The sequence below is a fragment of the Podarcis tiliguerta genome (genome assembly GCF_965153285.1).
Source record: "Podarcis tiliguerta genome assembly, chromosome: 10".
In the NCBI taxonomy this organism is placed as follows: domain Eukaryota; kingdom Metazoa; phylum Chordata; class Lepidosauria; order Squamata; family Lacertidae; genus Podarcis; species Podarcis tiliguerta.
This window is the reverse complement of record NC_139543.1, coordinates 63,009,244-63,025,596: the sequence shown is the minus strand read 5'-3', so window position 1 is coordinate 63,025,596 and position 16,353 is coordinate 63,009,244. Positions and strand designations below refer to the sequence as shown.

General features: G+C 48.2%; 1 protein-coding gene across 2 annotated transcripts in view; it reads left to right on the top strand.

Moving 5' to 3' along the window:
- Positions 1–7,711: 7,711 nt before the first annotated feature.
- PROSER2 (proline and serine rich 2) overlaps positions 7,712–16,353 on the top strand; it is a 37,013-nt gene continuing 28,371 nt past the window's right edge. The window contains exon 1 of one of the 2 annotated variants that reach the window (XM_083402271.1): positions 7,712–7,842. The gene's annotated coding sequence lies outside the window, so the exon portion shown is untranslated. The remainder of the gene's footprint in view (positions 7,843–16,353) is intronic. The other variant, XM_083402272.1, reaches the window with a different exon arrangement.

Here is a 16,353-nt window from a genome sequence, read left to right as displayed (position 1 = left end):
AGAACTTTGCTTCAGAATGAGAACAGAAATTGTGCTCCAGCAGTGCGGCGGCAGCGGGAGGCCCCATTAGCTAAAGTGGTGTCTCAGGTTAAGAACAGTTTCAGGTTAAGAACGGACCTCCGGAACGAATTAAGTTCTTAACCCGAGGTACCACTGTACTATCATGCTCCACTGAGCCTGCTCACGTGGAAGGGCAGCACACTGGGCAAGCAGTAATAATAATAATAATAATAATAATAATAATAATAATAATAATATGTTGTTGTTGTTGTTGTTTATACCCCGCCCATCTTGCTGGGTTTCTCCAGCCACTCTGGGCAGCTCCCAACAGAATATCAACAATGCGATAAAACATTGAACATTAAAAACTTCCCTAAACAGGGCTGCCTTCAGATGTCTTATAAAAATTGTATAGTTATTCATTTTCTTGACATCTGATGGGAGGGCATTCCACAGGGCAGAGACCACTACCGAGAAGGCCCTCTGCCTGGTTCCCTGTAACTTCACTTCTCGCAGCGAGGGAACCGCCAAAAGGCCCTCAGAGCTGGACCTCAGCGTCTGGGCAGAACGATGGGGGTGGAGACGCTCCTTCAGGTCTACTGGGCTGAGGCCACTTAGGGCTTTAGAGGTCAGCACCAAAGCTTTGAATTGTGCCCGGAAACATACTGGGAGCCAATCAAGGAGAGGTAGCAGGTTGCTGGGTGAGCCTTTAAGGCTCTGTATTCCTCCAAAAGGGGCACCCCTTGTGGAGGCTGCCCAAACCAGGAAGTATAAAAGAGCTTGCTTGCTCATTTGCTCTGTCCGGGGTCCTGAAAGACCAGTCCTGAGACCACTCTTGAATCCAGGAGCTCTGACCTGTGGCTGAAACTTGCTTGTCTGTTTCCTCTGCCCCCCACCTGATTATGGCTTCCCCTTTGGCAGGACTGGACAAGGTTTGGGGCTGTGCAAAAGCTTGCCCATTCACCTAAGGCAGAGACAACCTGTGGGGTGCCCACCGAATTCTTTAGACTACAACTCCCAGCATCTCTGACCATTGACCCAACCAGCTGGGACTGATGGGAGTTGCAGTCCACAACAACAACAGGAGGGTTCACTGCCCTGTGCCTGCCCAAAACACAGCGACAGAGGTTAAGAAAGAGTTCTTTCTTCATGCTGGTAAGGGTAGAGGCCCAGTGGCAAGCACAGGGCCCAGGTATGCAAGCAAGGCAGGAGATTCAGAGCTGAACGAAAGCAGCAGAGATGTCACAACCGATGCCACGCCTTTCCCCACCCAGCTTTTAAAGATGTGGTGTGGTGAGATCACTTGCGAGACACTCTCACTTTACAGGAATGCAAATGAGTATTGGGTTGATGCATCTGATCGTGTTTATGGCAGAGGTGGTGTCCGGTTCTGGGTAACAAAACTGCATCCTGCCCCCTGCTCGACCACCCCATAGGCTGGTTGAGGAGCCCTCTCCAAAGAGGCTCTACACTCTGCTAGACGGATGGTGGACAGAGCTGGAAGATCACCTCTCTGACTCCTGAAGTCCAAAGGGGAGAACCTTCATCCTCCATTGCTGGGAGCAGCCTTCAGCTCCACCCTATTCTGCTTCATCTCCTTCCTGCTTCTGGTCATCCTGATGGGGCTGCCAAACCATACCAGATCCTGAAGAAGCCAAGGGGCCTGTGACAACCATCCTTGACCCAAGTCATATGGTACCAGGGGCTGACAGGACTTGAGAACCAGTGTGGTGTAGTGGTTAAGAGCGGTAGACTCGTAATCTGGTGAACCAGGTTCGCGTCTCCGCTCCTCCACATGCAGCTGCTGGGTGACCTTGGGCTAGTCACACTTCTCTGAAGTCTCTCAGCCCCACTCACCTCACAGAGTGTTTGTTGTGGGGAAGGAAGGGAAAGGAGAATGTTAGCCGCTTTGAGACTCCTTAGGGTAGTGATAAAGCGGGATATCAAATCCAAACTCTTCTTCATTGGGGGAAGAGGGGTCTGACACGGGAGAGGGGGGGTCAGTGATTTGTGGGGAACTGTACTGGCCAGGAGTCCAGAGGCAGAGGAAACTTCAGAGCTGGAAGGTGGAGCACAGGATAGGTTAGAGGAAGAGGCAGGTAAGGAAAGCGAAGGACCAGGTGCTTCCCTGCCCTCTCCTGCACCACTGTCTCACAGAACCAGTACGGGATTGAAAAGGGAGGAGCAGAGGACGTTGCCATGCAGGTGCAGTCTCCAGCTGCGTGTGTGCAGCCTGGTAGGGGAAGGCACGTAAACTGGTGGAGGGGGAGTGGTCCCCTGCTGATGCAACTGCTCCACAGAGCAAGGACCTGGGAATAGCTGCCTAGATGCTAGATTGGTGTGCGTAGGTCCCTAGAGCTGTAGAAGCGGCTGTAAGTGTTATCTCTGACAATGAAGAGCTAACTATCTGCCATGTGTGTTCCTTTGGCTGGGATGTGCCCTTGACATACAACAAGGATGGAGACCCCGTGGCCTTCTAGATGTTGTTGGAAACCAACTCCCATCAGCCCCAGTCTGCAGGGTGAAAGGTTGGGAATTATGGGAGATGTAGTGCAACAACTGTGGATGGCCGCAAGTTCCCTATCCCTGACCTATAGCTCCAAAACAATGGGAGGGAGTGTTTTGTTGCTTGCTTTTATGGCAACTGGCCCTGAAGGAGAAGCAACCTCCCACCCCACATCACAACTATTAGTAATGTTGGTGGTCCAACACACATGCACACACCCCTTCTCACCAAGCCGTGCCTTAAATCTTTACTTTTTTTCAAATACAAGATTGGGAAGCAGATCTCAGCTTCCCCTGGAAGCCAAAATGGCCTGTTACTTTAAGAAAAAACAGAAACAGGTCTGTTCCTCCACATTCCTCTGCTGGCTAAGCTGATCTCCCAAATGCTACCCTGATGAAAAAGCTGACATCAATTAATAGAGGTGCCAAATCCAATTATTTTGCCATTTGGCTCATCATGAGAAGCTTAGGCATCGGGTCTATATTTAGATTCTCCTCTGGAGGGTATCTTCTGGGGGCAGGAGGAAAGTTAGAAATTATAGTTTGTTGTTGGTAGGAACACAAGAAGATGCCTTACAGCAGGCATAGGCAAACTCTGGCCCTCCAGATGTTTGGGACTACAATTCCCATCATCCCTAGCTAACAGGACCAGTGGTCAGGTGGTTTAGACCACACCACCACCCGCATCCAGGGAGATGCAGGGCAACTGCCCCACCAATCTATGCAGCTGGGTGAAAGGTAAAGGGTAAAGGGACCCCTGACCATTAGGTCCAGTCGTGACCGATTCTGGGGTTGCGGCGCTCATCTCACTTTACTGGCAAGGGAGCCGGCGTACAGCTTCCGGGTCATGTGGCCAGCATGACTAAACCACTTCTGGCGAACCAGAGCAGCGCACGGAAACGCCGTTTATCTTCCCGCCAGAGTGGTACCTATTGATCTACTTGCACTTTGACATGCTTTCGAACTGCTAGGTTGGCAGGAGCAGGGACGGAGCAACGGGAGCTCACCCTGTCGCGGGGATTCGAACCGCTGACCTTCTGATCGGCAAGTCCTAGGCTCTGTGGTTTAACCCACAGCGCCACTCACGTCCCTAATAATTGAATAGGATGTCCCTATTTTCATCAAAGGAATGTTGGAGGGCGTGTGATAGAATTTCAGATTCCATACTCAAAAAAGTGAGAATTTTGGGATCATGGTGGTGCTTTTGTCCTCTACCTCGGGCATCTCTTCCCCCCTTGTAGCCCCAGATGCAAAGGGGAGGATTTCAGAGAGAGAGAAAATACACAATTTGTTGCTCCATTCTGTTCATATTTCATTCATTTCTTTTTTCAGAGAGTAGTAATTAGTCACCTCAATTACTGTTTCCAGATCCAGAGGGGGTGGATGTTGTTCAAGGAAACAAGTTGTGCGAAGGTGTGTTATTTGCTCACTCTTTGGATCCGGGCCGCGAATGTTGCGTCTCTATTCATACAACATGGTACGAAAATGAAATGAAATCTTCACACAATCCTCAGAACAACCGGTTTGGCCTCTTTTTAGAAGCATGTCAGGTATGCCGCTCTTTCCTGTCCTGCAGATTGCCAGGAGGCCGTGAGCAGCAGCAGCTGGTTGTTACTTAACCACTCGTTATGGATTTGGCGTGTAATTATGAGTAGGTGGAACAGTTCCAGAGAGGGAGGGAGAAAGAGAGAGAGGTGTTTGGGTATTCCAGTTTGGCCCGATTGCAGAAGTGGGCCCAGTGTAACAGAGTGGAGCTGATGAAGAAGAATTTCATGGGTCTGGAAGTAAGAAAGCTGGATAGATATTCTGCCTGGCAGTGAGGCTTTGCAAGAGCTTCTCCTTGAGAAGAGGAGAGTGCTCTTGTGCTCAAATCTTGCTCACGGGTTTCCCGCCGGCAGGACGAGATGAGAGCCATTGGTCTGATCCACCAGCCTATTCTTATGCTCTTATGGCAACACCAATCCAGTGATTCTACATAAGGCTGTGTTCCTCCTGTTTTTTAGAAGGAATTTTGGGCATGCATTTTCTAAGATTGCCAGGGATCAGTGACCAGGGCTCGTGGATTTCATTAAAGGCTTCTCAACCTTTCCCATGCTGATTTGATCACCATGCGTGTTGAAATCACATGCTGAGAACGCATTTCGGTTTTTCACCTGATTTTGTGAAACCATTTTTAACGTTCTCTATGGAGCCTTTGTCATGGGGGTACTATTCTGCAAAATTTGGGGTTTCCCATTTGTTTCTTCTCTCTGGGCATCAAAAGCTGCTCACTTTGGAAGAGCATTGCGGAGGGGTTATTCTTTGAGGACAGGCAGGAGCCTCGTGCAGGTTGCAAGTTAACGTTGGCTTTTATTCGTAAGCAGCATCAACCAAAAAATTTGCGCTTGCTGGCATGTTATCTCCAATTACCTACAAGCTAGGTGTACATCATCGCTCCTTCCCATGAGAGTTGACTCAGCACCAGGTTTCTGTAACGCTGTTGAATAACCGGCATATGACAGCGACACCTGCCCACAAATGGCACTGCGGTGACTCACGGTGGCAGAACCAAGACTGAGAGCACAGTGGTGAACTGAACCCTCGTGTCTTTCATTATGTTAAATGACACATGTGTCACTGAGGGTTCAGGAGGCTAGTGCATTCTCGGTTCATGAGTGTCTCCAATCCTCTGCCCTCGCTGGATGCACTCGGGCGCACATGTGCTCAGCGTCTGATTGCATGCACACACATGCTCAGGCACACATGCAAAACATGCCAGCAACTCAGAACTAGTTCAGAATGAGATGAGGGTGAAAACCGAGGCAGGAAATGGGTCCCCTCAGTCAGCAGGAGGAACAATAGGACAAAAACGTCCACCGATTAATTAAATCGATCAGCCACACATTAAACTTCGCAAATTAAATCATTTAGTCAGGTGACTAACGTTAACTTCATACATTAAAACAAGAAACTAAGCCAAATAACTGGAATGCCCTGCGTTAAACAAGTCGATGAACAGACGCCCTGTGTCTTTTATGTGTATTTTAATGAACCGAACAGAAAGAAAGAATTTGAGTCAGGGGGGCGTGGAGATTGTGTGTATGAACTTAACAGCGCTTAATTTGTTTATTTTAGTTGCTAGTCTCTTAATATTGATTTACAGATTATAAATGCCATATTGATGTGTTCATCACAAAACAGGTCTTTTGCTGAAATTGTGATGTTTAGCTTATTTTTCAGTTGCTGCTTTGTTAATAGTGCTTTACAGATGGTAATTGTTTCACTGATAATTTATGCAATTCATGCTGCATCTGTGATGCTCTACTTCTTCTTTGGCGATCACTCATAGCCGAGTAAGATTGTCTTCCATCAACACGGTTTTAACAGTGAGTCTGTAAGTGACTGCGGAGGCTAATTCTGGATCCACACGTCCTTCCACAGTGGGGACATTGCTTTCCGGGCGGGAGTTGATCATGGTGTGGATTTGCCAAGCGTGCCTTCCTCTTAGCACGTTTCTCCCTTTCGTCCTGAGTTTGAGCATCTTCAGAGCCCATGACACCTTTGGAGAAGGCTGTTCTCCAATTGGAGCGCTCGCAGGCCAGTGTTTCCCAGTTTGCCGTTGTTTATACTACATTTTTTAGATTTGCCTTGAGAGAGAATTTAAACCTCTTTTGTTGACCACCAGCATTACGCTTTCCATTTTAAAGTTCGGAATAGAGTAGTTGCTTTGGAAGACGATAATCAGGCATCCGCACAACATGACCAGTCCAACAAAGTTGAAGAATCATCGCTTTGACACTAGGGATCTTTGCTTCTTCCAGTACACTGGCATTAGTTTGCCTGTCTTCCCAAGTGATGGGTAAACATTTTTGGAGACACCGCTTTACTATGTTATCTTAGCCAGTGGAGGTGCAGTGCTTAGAGTGTTGGACCAGTACCTGATGGACCTGGGTTTGACTACCTACCTGAGCCAGTCTCTGCCTCTCCCAACTGCCCTACCTCATAGGGTTGTTGTGCTGATTAGATGAGGAGTGGGAGAACTATGCAAAAACCACCTTGAGCTCCATGGATCAAAAGGTGGGCTATAGGCGCAACAAACAAACAATACTGTTTGTAAGCCGCTTTGGGATTCATTTGAAATTCAATAAATGAAAGAAGAAGAAGAAGAAGAAGAAGAAGAAGAAGAGGAGTTTGGATTTGATATCCCGCCTTTCACTCCCCTTCAGGAGTCTCAAAGCGGCTAACATTCTCCTTTCCCTTCCTCCCCCACAACAAACACTCTGTGAGGTGAGTGGGGCTGAGAGACTTCAGAGAAGTGTGACTGGCCCAAGGTCACCCAGCAGCTGCATGTGGAGGAGCGGAGACGCGAACCCGGTTCCCCAGATTACGAGACTACCGCTCTTAACCACTACACCACACTGGCTCTTTCTGTGAAAGAGTCACAGAAAGCCAATAAATCAAACTAAAAGCCCAGGCGTTGAATAATTGGGGAAACCCAGCCAGATGGGTGGTGTACAAATAATAAAATTATTGTTGTTGTTATTATAACTGCATAATAAGAGAGGGGAGAGCTCCTGTGGCGCAATGGGTGAGTGTGCCTGGCTGTTAACCAGAAAGTTGGTGGTTCAAGCCCACCCATCCCAATAGACTAAATGACCCTGGGGAGCCCCTTCCATAGGTGCAGCCAGGATTTATTTTGGGGAGGTGCAGGACACCCACCTGTCATCATCCTCTGTCTGGCTCACAGCCTTTCTCAACCTGTGGGTCCCCAGATACTGTTGAACTACAACTCCCATCACCCCCAGCTAGCAAGGCCAGAGCTCAGGGATAATGGGAGTTGCAGTCCAACAACATCTGGGGACCCACAGGTTGAGAAACACTAGCAGATTCGAAATGAAATGCCTCAACGGCAGTTGTTTTAAATTACTTTCTTTGGACCCCAAGTGCTCAGAATAATTGCGTTCTACAGTTTCTACTTTTAGTTTAGTATTTTTATTTATTTACTTGATTCAGGGGAACAACTGCCTCCCTGTCCCCTGGCTACGCCAGTCAACGATCCCTTCCAACTCTCGGATTCCTATACGGGTCCAGCAGAATTCGAACCCGCGACAGGGGTTAGCAGCGGCTGGGCGCGCGTGCGCCTTTACGCGCCGGGCGGGCGTGATGTCAGCGCCTGCGGGGCGGGCTGAGTCAGCGCAGCGCCCGCCCGCCCCGCATTGTTGCCTGTTTGCTGCGCGCACCTGTCCCCACCCACCCGGGCGGGGCGCCCCGCGACGCGAGCGAGCGCACCTCCCTTGGCGGAGTCTCGCGGACGCCCCGTCCCGGCTGCGCGGCGAGAGCGATCGAGCAACCGAGCGGGTAAGTGCTAAGCGCTTGGCTTTGGGCATCTTTCTTTCACCAAAGTTTGGATCCGTGGCTCTCCAGGTCCGGCGCGTATTCGCCGTGGCGCGGAGAGGTTTGGCGCGGGCTTGGAAACGACGCGGGCCGCTTTGGAGCTGCTTGCTTCCGAGGAGCCTCGCCGAATCCCGACGCCTGATCTCTCCGCGCTCCTTTTCCTCCTGGCGAGCGATCCATCCGCGAGTGGCTTAAGCCGGAGGGCGCACGGCGGCTGGAACGCGCGCTCCAGGCTTTCCCACGTTAGCTCGCCCTGTTGGGATGCCGAGCGCACGGGGGCTTAAGCGGCTTTCGGATTCCGAGGGCGTGGGTCACAGCTTCAGGAACGTGGAGACGGGTCCGCAAGCGGGTTAGACTGGAGGTTGGGCACGTTTGGAAACTATTTTAGCAAAACTTCTTCCCTGCGTTGCTCGGCGCTGTTTTTAACTCCCCATCTATGTTTATTTAGCTCCCGAACGATTTTTTCCTACTAATTTCTTGTCTGTCTCGGGCTGCAAATTTGGCAGTCCAACACGCATTTGTATTCGGTACTTTGGGCTCCACTGTTTATTTAGTCTTCCCAGTTCAGTGGGTGAGCACCTGCCTGTGTCTTTATACATAATCCGCCAACTGAAGATGTATAGGATGAAATTCTGTCCTCAGAAGGCTTGTGGCAGGATAAACCTATTGGTCTTTAACAAGCCACCTTTCTTTAAAAGGTGAGGGGGAAAAAACAATAGCATCATCCCAGCATGCTGAAATATTGAAATAATAATTCCAGCCCCCTTTGGATTAAATGTACCTGAATAGGTAGGTTTAAGTGATTTCAGGTTTCTGTATTCCTTGCGCTGGGTCATTTCTGAGTTTGATTCTATTCATGTTTACTCAGAAGTAAGCATGAGGTCAGTGGGGCTTACTCCCAAGTGTGTGTGTAGGGCAGGCTTTGCAGTCCTGGTCATGTCTGCTTGGGAATAAGGCCCAGTGAATCTGGTGGAGTTTTCTTCCGAGCAGTGGCGTAGCTTGGGGGGTGAAGGGGGGGCCGGCCGGCTGCACCGGGCGCAACATCTGGGGGGGGGGGCGCTCGCACTCGCAGCTCTCTGCCCCTACCTGGCTCACCCACTCTAGGGGGCGCAAATTACTTGCCTTGCCCCGGGTGCTGACAACCCACGCTACACCACTGCTTCCGAGTAAATGACTTTGGGATTAGGACAACAACTTTGGTGGAATTATGCCAGTTTGTAGGATCAAATTTGCTGAGTGCCCAGTGTGGCCAGCACCCAAAGAATCACACTGCTGTTTCCAAGGGAAGGGGTCATGCAGACAAATCTCACTGGATGCTCCCTGGTGCAGTTGCCTCTGTTCCCTCCCCTGTATCAAACCTTTGATTGTATGTTCCTTGAGGCGGGTATCTACCCTCTTAAGACCTTGCAAAGCTCTATGCACATTGAGGGTGTTGCATTAAATGTAATGATGATGATCATGAGGGCACTTGAGTTTGTGAATTGTAGTACTACAGAGATGTGCCATTGTGCAAATGAGGCCTGAAAATGGATGCTGTTGAACCCTGAATTTATTTGCCTCTTTCTCCTCTCCCTCCATTTCTTTCTTTGCCACAGGGGGCCATTTAGGCAGACAAGGAAACTGCATTTCCACCCTGGTGTTCTGCTCTTAAAAACAATTATTTCTTTATACCCTCAGTTGATTTCACTTGTGGCTCAAATGGCAACCTTGAAATTCTACAGTAAATCATCTTTGCTGAATGTGAGAGAATAGCTGGGGAGGCTTTGCAATAATATTCCTACTGTACAACATGTTCTGGTCTTGCTGCGTAGATCAGCCTTTTGCTTTTCCTCACTTTTTTGCAATTGGGGGGATATCCTTGACAGCTTTGCCAGTTGACCTTGTTTGGATTGCTTGACACCTTACGGGTAACGGGGCAAAATTCAGCACATACATTATTCTGCTGTTCACCAATACTTAGAATTTTGCAGCTCTCTGAGTGGTTCAAATACATCTGTGGCCCATACAATATTCTTATAAGGCAGGCCCAGCAACTGATGTTTCGCCAGGTGCCTTTACAAAATGAATTTGATTGTGTGTCTGCATTTGTTTGATGTTTTAACCATTTTACTGTATGCTGCTGTGAAATTTCCTTTGAGTTGGTAGTTCCTATGCATTCTTAGAAATGGTCACGCCATAATGCAGATTTTCTGGCTGTTTATAAATATTCTTATCAGTAACTAAAAACAAAAACAAACCACATAATGCAAATGAGATGGGTGGGCAGGCTGAGCAACTGAAAGGTAGTCTTGAAGGCCAGGTTGCCAGTTACTGACTGAAGTGAGGCTTCCAGTGGGGATTACCCTGTAGAGCATCTCAGCTGCTACAGCTTCTGCTAGGTGAAGAAGGCTCCCAGTTTTAATTCCTAGCATCATCACCAGCTTTAATGGAGCCTGGGTGGTAGGCAGAGGCATTTCCCAGCCCAAAAACCAAGGACAGCTGCTTTCAGCTAGATGGATAAATAGACTTGAGCCCCACACTTAGGTCTGCAGGGCCTTGTAGCTAAATGGTAGAGAATCTGCCTTGCACACTGTAGTTCACAGGTTCAGTTCCCGCCATCTCCTGGTAGGGCTGGGAGAGGACCTGTATCTGAAACCCCAGAGAGATGCTTCTAGCCTATTGTCCACACTATGGAGCTAGATAGATTCATGGCCTGACTTGGTATCACTTAGACCACTTCTTGTGTTCCAACATTTTGACCTGAGTTTTCCCCCTAGCAATTATTCTGCACCAGCTCTGTGTTGGGTTCACTTCCCTAAAGAGTCCTTCTCCTGCCCCCCCCCCCATGTTATTCCAAGAAAACGAAGCCTGGAGATGCAAGGAGGTAACGCGAGGTTTACTCCTGAGCCTGTGGGAATTGGTGTAGAGCAGGTGTGATGGAACCTTTGGCCCATGGCACAGATGTGGCCCTCCAGACCTCTCTGTGTGGCCCCCCCAGAGCTGCCTCGAAGCCCTGCCCCTTGCCCTCCTCCTCCATTGCCTTGCCAGAATGTGCTCTCGAGCCAGGATAATGCCTCTTGCTTGCCCATGCGAAGAGAGGGGTTTGCGTGTAGAAATCATTGGCTTTTGCATGGCTGGGATTTGGTCTTGCTGTGCAAAGCTGAGATTTGCGTCAAGTTGCTCTTTGCAGTTTAGCTCCTGGCTATATCTATCCTTGGTTCTTGCCTTGCCAGTCAATGGCATGTGGCACCAGGAAATGTGTCCCTCGGGCTGGGAACGTTTTGAGTTTCGTGGAAACTCCTGAGACAGAATAGAAGTTCCCTTTCCTGGTGAAAAGTTCGGCGAAATGCAGCAAGCTTGCGTGCTTTCTCATTGCTTTGTTGGCCTGGCTTAGAAGATCTCACCCTGTCCTTTTCAGACTAGACTTTCTCTTTTCTCTCTTGAATTCCCAAATCTGCGCTGCAAAGGTTGCTCAGACAGAGTGGTTACAATCCTCTGTTGTGGGTGCTCACTCGTACTTTTGGCAAAACAAGCCCCGGTTTGTTTGTCGTTCAGCCGCTGATTTAATATTTAACTCTGCGAGGTGTCTGCATCGGCCCTTGGTACGTTAGGGAGATTTTGGACAAAGGAAGCCTTTGGGAGGCTAAATTTCCAGTAGCCCCCACCCCCAGCTGGCAAACTGTTATCCTTGTTCGCCACCTCCGCCTATCATTTAAGGCTCTTTTCATGCTGCTGGTGGCTCTTTTGGGCAGAGCCCAGCCGTCCAGCCCTGTTTACCCTCTGGGCCCAACCCCTCTCTTGGAATTTCACAGACCACGGCTTTGGAGAGAGAAATGCTTAACTCCTGGCATCCCGGAAAAGGTCTAGTGCTCACCAGTGAACGAGCAACAATGAGCATACCTCTTAACCTTAGCAGACATGTGTTTCGAAACCTGAGATAATGGAAAATTGGGGGTGGGGGATGTATGGGGGAGCATCTGTAGGCAGAGGGGGGTGCTTAACCCTTCCTGTGCCTGCGAAGTCGCTCCTGCAAAAAGTTCCCCTCCAAAACTGCTCCCTTAGGTGAGTTTTTCCTTTTGCTTCTGGTGTCGGAGCCCCACTGAGACAAATGGGCTACAAATGGCTAGGATTGAGGACTCTTACTTCCTAAAAGTTGGGAACCTCACTTCATAAGCAGGTAGTTTTGATTTTAGGATGCTTTCGGGAGGTGAATGTTGCTAAAATGACAACTGCAGTGACGTTAGGAAGTTGCCTGGGGTTGAAGGAAGACAGTTCCCCTTATTTAATCTCTTCATTGATTTCTCTGTTCTTGTCTGTTTCTGAGTGGCAATCACTCTTGCTTCATGGGACACAGTGCGAAAAGTTTAGCGCAGTGTTCCCCAACCTTGGGCCTCCAGCTGTTTTTGGACTACAACTCCCATCATCCCTCGCTAGCAAGACCCAGTGGTCAAGGATGATGGGAATTGTAGTCCAAAAACAGCTGGAGGCCCAAGGTTAGGGAACACTGGTTTAGCGCACCAGTGGGGAACCTGTGGCTTTCCATTCATTGCTGGATTCGAATCATCCTTGACCATGCTAGCTGAGGCTGATGGGAACCGGAGTCCAGCAGGGGGTTGGACTAGATGACCCCAGGGTCCCCTTCCAGCTCTACAATTCCATCCGGAAGGCCACAGCTTGCTCGCCCCTGGTTTAACACCATACCCTGCAATGCTTCCTACATTTGGCATTTTGCCTCTAAATGAGCTTGGATGTAAGATAACATAGAGCACCAGCTATATATAGATCTAACCCTTGGGTCCCTACAGCTTTACAGGAGCAGCCTACTTTAGAGTAGGGTTGTCACTAAATCTGATCTGTAGCTCTAAATCTTCTCTGTCCCCTCCCTAAGGTGACATGGCTCACTTTCTTATCTGAGTTTGTTTTGCCGAAACCTGTGTCTTGCCCTTTTAATCTTCTCCCCACCCCAATGCTCTCTCGTTTATTTTTAAATATAAAACATTGCCATTTTAAATGCTGCTGTTTGTCAAAGATTTCACTTTATCCTCATGGCCATTTTGCAGTGGGCTGTTTGTTTCTATTCTGTAGGCTAATGTTTTGGGTGGTGGTGGTGGGGAGTATTTTGGGTTAGTGCCAATTTTTTAAAAATAAATAAATTTGGCACAATCCTGTGCAGGTCTCTTTCCTCCTGCTTAAGAGAGAGAGTGTGTGTGTAGGATAGGATTGCATCTCTGGTGAACAGTCAAAACTGCCTGTGTTTACACATCGCAGTAAACCACCGTTAATAGTTTGCTATGAATGTTCAGGTGGCTCCTCTCTGGTGTGAGTAACAGATCGCAACCCCTGACTTAGCAGTTTTGTGTCCACTCAGGGGACCGATAATTGTTTTATGCTCCAAACAAACCACAATGTGAAGCCAAGGTTTATTCTTGGCTTATCAGCGTTTGTTTGAGTGACACAAACCAGGATCCTCTTTTTCAGATGTAATGCTAAACCAAGGATTGTGGTTTCTTGTTCCCATTTAAACTAGGGGAGGAGTGAAGCGTGGACAATCTTTACCTATTGTCTCCCCCTCTCTCCTTTTTAACCCCCCCCCCAGCAATTCAGAATTTTTTATTTTATTTTAACTGATGGAATGGATGCAGAAGAATAAGGAACCAAAAGAGATGAATCTGCTGAGCAGAACTAGGAATATTCCAAGTGCTGAGAGTTGAGGTAAAGTTTTGTGGGGGGGTTTGGGTGGGGGCAAGGGATGGTGCTAGGAATTATTTCTCAGCCTTCCCAATAAAACTGCAACAAGGTTGGGACCACAAATCCCTGATGCGGACGGGGTTGCTGGCTTTCCATTTCCTAACAAGTCTCCTGCCAGACGAGGATTTCTGTGCTGCTTAGAAGTTGCCAGCATTTTTGTGTTGGTAAAAACTATTATCTCAGCGCATTCCCAACTCTCCCCACCCCCATTTTAAAACCATGTTTTGATTTAAACTGATTTGAATGGTTCCTCCATTTTAAAAATAGACATCATTGTAGTTTAGTGTGCACAACACTAAAGGCAGCTGCATGAGAAGGTTTAAATCGGTTTGTTTGGAGAGTTTATCTCACATAGGTGTCTGTTACTTATGGTGCGGTCACACCCAGACATTGCTTGCTTCGGGATAAGGTTGCCAGGCTGCAGTTTGGAGACTTTGGCACTTATTTTAAAATTGCTTGTAAATTCAGAGATGAGGCACCTATGGCATTCCTTTCTTGTTGCTATCTTCTTCCTATCTCATCCTGCCCTCTGCCTGTGCTTTTTATCTCTTGGCTCCATTTTCTGCCAGCTGAAGGAAGCAGGACTCAGTTGGCCTACATATCAGGTGGGAAAGGAGGCAGATGAAAGGATTGGGGGGGGGGCGGTGGAGAGAGAGATCTTTGTGCACTAAGTAGATGCTCTACAGCTGACTTACAGCCCTTCCCTTGAATAGTTTGCTTGGGTGTCTTCTGGTGCCTTGCATATTTCTGTGTCCGCTTTGCAAGCAGCTAATCCACCTTGATGCTGTCACCAAAATGCATATCAAAAGAGTCTGCTTGCTTTCAAGTGCAACTGGTGTTTAAACTTGGCTGCGTCTTGTAAACGGCAACATTTGAGTTAACTTGTATGATATCTGCGATACATAGGTTGACAAATGTGGTTCGGCAAGGTCTTCAATAGAGACCCTGATCCGGGTTCCGCCAGCTCCTTGAAGGTAAAATATGGTAGCAGGTTCTTTCTGGTGGTGGCCCCCTCCGGGCTATTTTCTGTCTGCCTTTCAGGCACTGCCAGAGTGGCAAATGTGAATTCTACACACTCCCTCTACCCAAGCAAGCAAGGAAGACTTGTGAGAGTTCAAAGGCACCTTTCAGCCAGGCAAGGATGGTGCAGAGACTTCAAAGTGCTTAGAGAGGTCTGGATTTGGGCCCTGGGCCTGATATTAGCCATCCCTTATTTAAGACCAGTTGGTAGAGCATGAGACTCTTAATCTCAGGGTTGTGGGTTTGAGCCCCACCTTGGGCAAAATGTTCTTTCATTGCAGGGAGGTTGAGCTAGATGACCGTCAGGGTCCCTTCCAACTCTGTCAGTCTATGAAATGGTAAGCTGTTTGTACTTATCCCAGTCAAGATGAGCAACCTGTGGCCTTCCAGTTGTTGTTGCTGTTGTTGTTTACTTTCTTATTTATTTATTTATTTATTTATTGGTTTTCACATATTACATTGCAATACATATGTACCAAAGTCAACACCATTTCCTCCCCATCCATTTACATTTATATCTCCTCAATCCATCATATTATTCTTTTTTCCCTCCGTCCCCACTCTATTTCCCCCACATAATACAATCTACAATAATCTTTGCATTCTACAGTCTTCTCAAGTCATCTATATATTCTTATTATCTTTCCTTACTAATTTTTCTTCCATCCAGTACATCACATTTTAATCTAGGCATATTAGCGTATCTTTTTTTTTGAGAAATATTTTGCCGTATATTCACCAAAACATTTCCACCCCTTTTTTTGATTTTTGATTCGACTGGTTTCTTATTATTGCCAAAATTAAATATTCATTTAGTTTACAAATCCACCCCTCCTTTGTGGTATAGTTTGTGACTTCCACCTAGCAGCAATCACTATTCTAGCAGCTGTAGCAGATACCATGGGGGGGGGGGATTTTCCTATACGCAAGCACAGCTACAGTGGCCTTCCAGTTGTTGTTGGACTGCAACTCCCATCATGCTGGTCGTTCACCATGCTGGCTGTTGCTGATGGGAGTTGGAGTCGAGCAAAATCTGGAGGGCCACAGTTCCTCCATTCCTGATTTGCATGAACATAGGTCTTGTGAATTCAGCAGGAGTATCTTGGGCTTGCCGATTACTTGGGATATTTGTCTCCCTCTAGCCTGGGTCTGGGGACGCGGGTGGCGCTGTGGGTAAAACCACAGTCCCTAGAACTTGCTGATGGTAAGGTTGGCAGTTTGAATCCCCGCCATGGGGTGAGCTCCCGTTGTTTGGTCCCAGCTCCTGCCAACCTAGCAGTTCGAAAGCACACTTGTGCAAATAGATAAATAGGTACTGCTCCGGCGGGAAGGTAAACGGCGTTTCCGTGTGCTGCTCTGGTTCGCCAGAGCTCTGTCATGCTGGCCACATGACCCGGAAGCTGTACGCCGGCTCCCTCGGCCAGTAAAGAGAGATGAGTGCCGCAATCCCAGAGTTGTCTGCGACTGGACCTAATAGTCAGGGGTCCCTTTACCTATATCTGCCCCTAGTGCACTGCAGAGGGTTAGACTAGATAACTCTTAGCGTCCCATCCAACTATGCAATTCTATGATTCTCTGAAAAGGAGTTCAGAAATCTTTTCAATAATAGCCACCAGCCTTCCACTGGCTGTGGAACACCCCCCTCCCAAGAAAGCCCCCTGACATTTAATCTGTTGTCTTTCTAGCACCATATGAAGCCATTTTAAAAACTCCCCCTGGCCTTGAAAA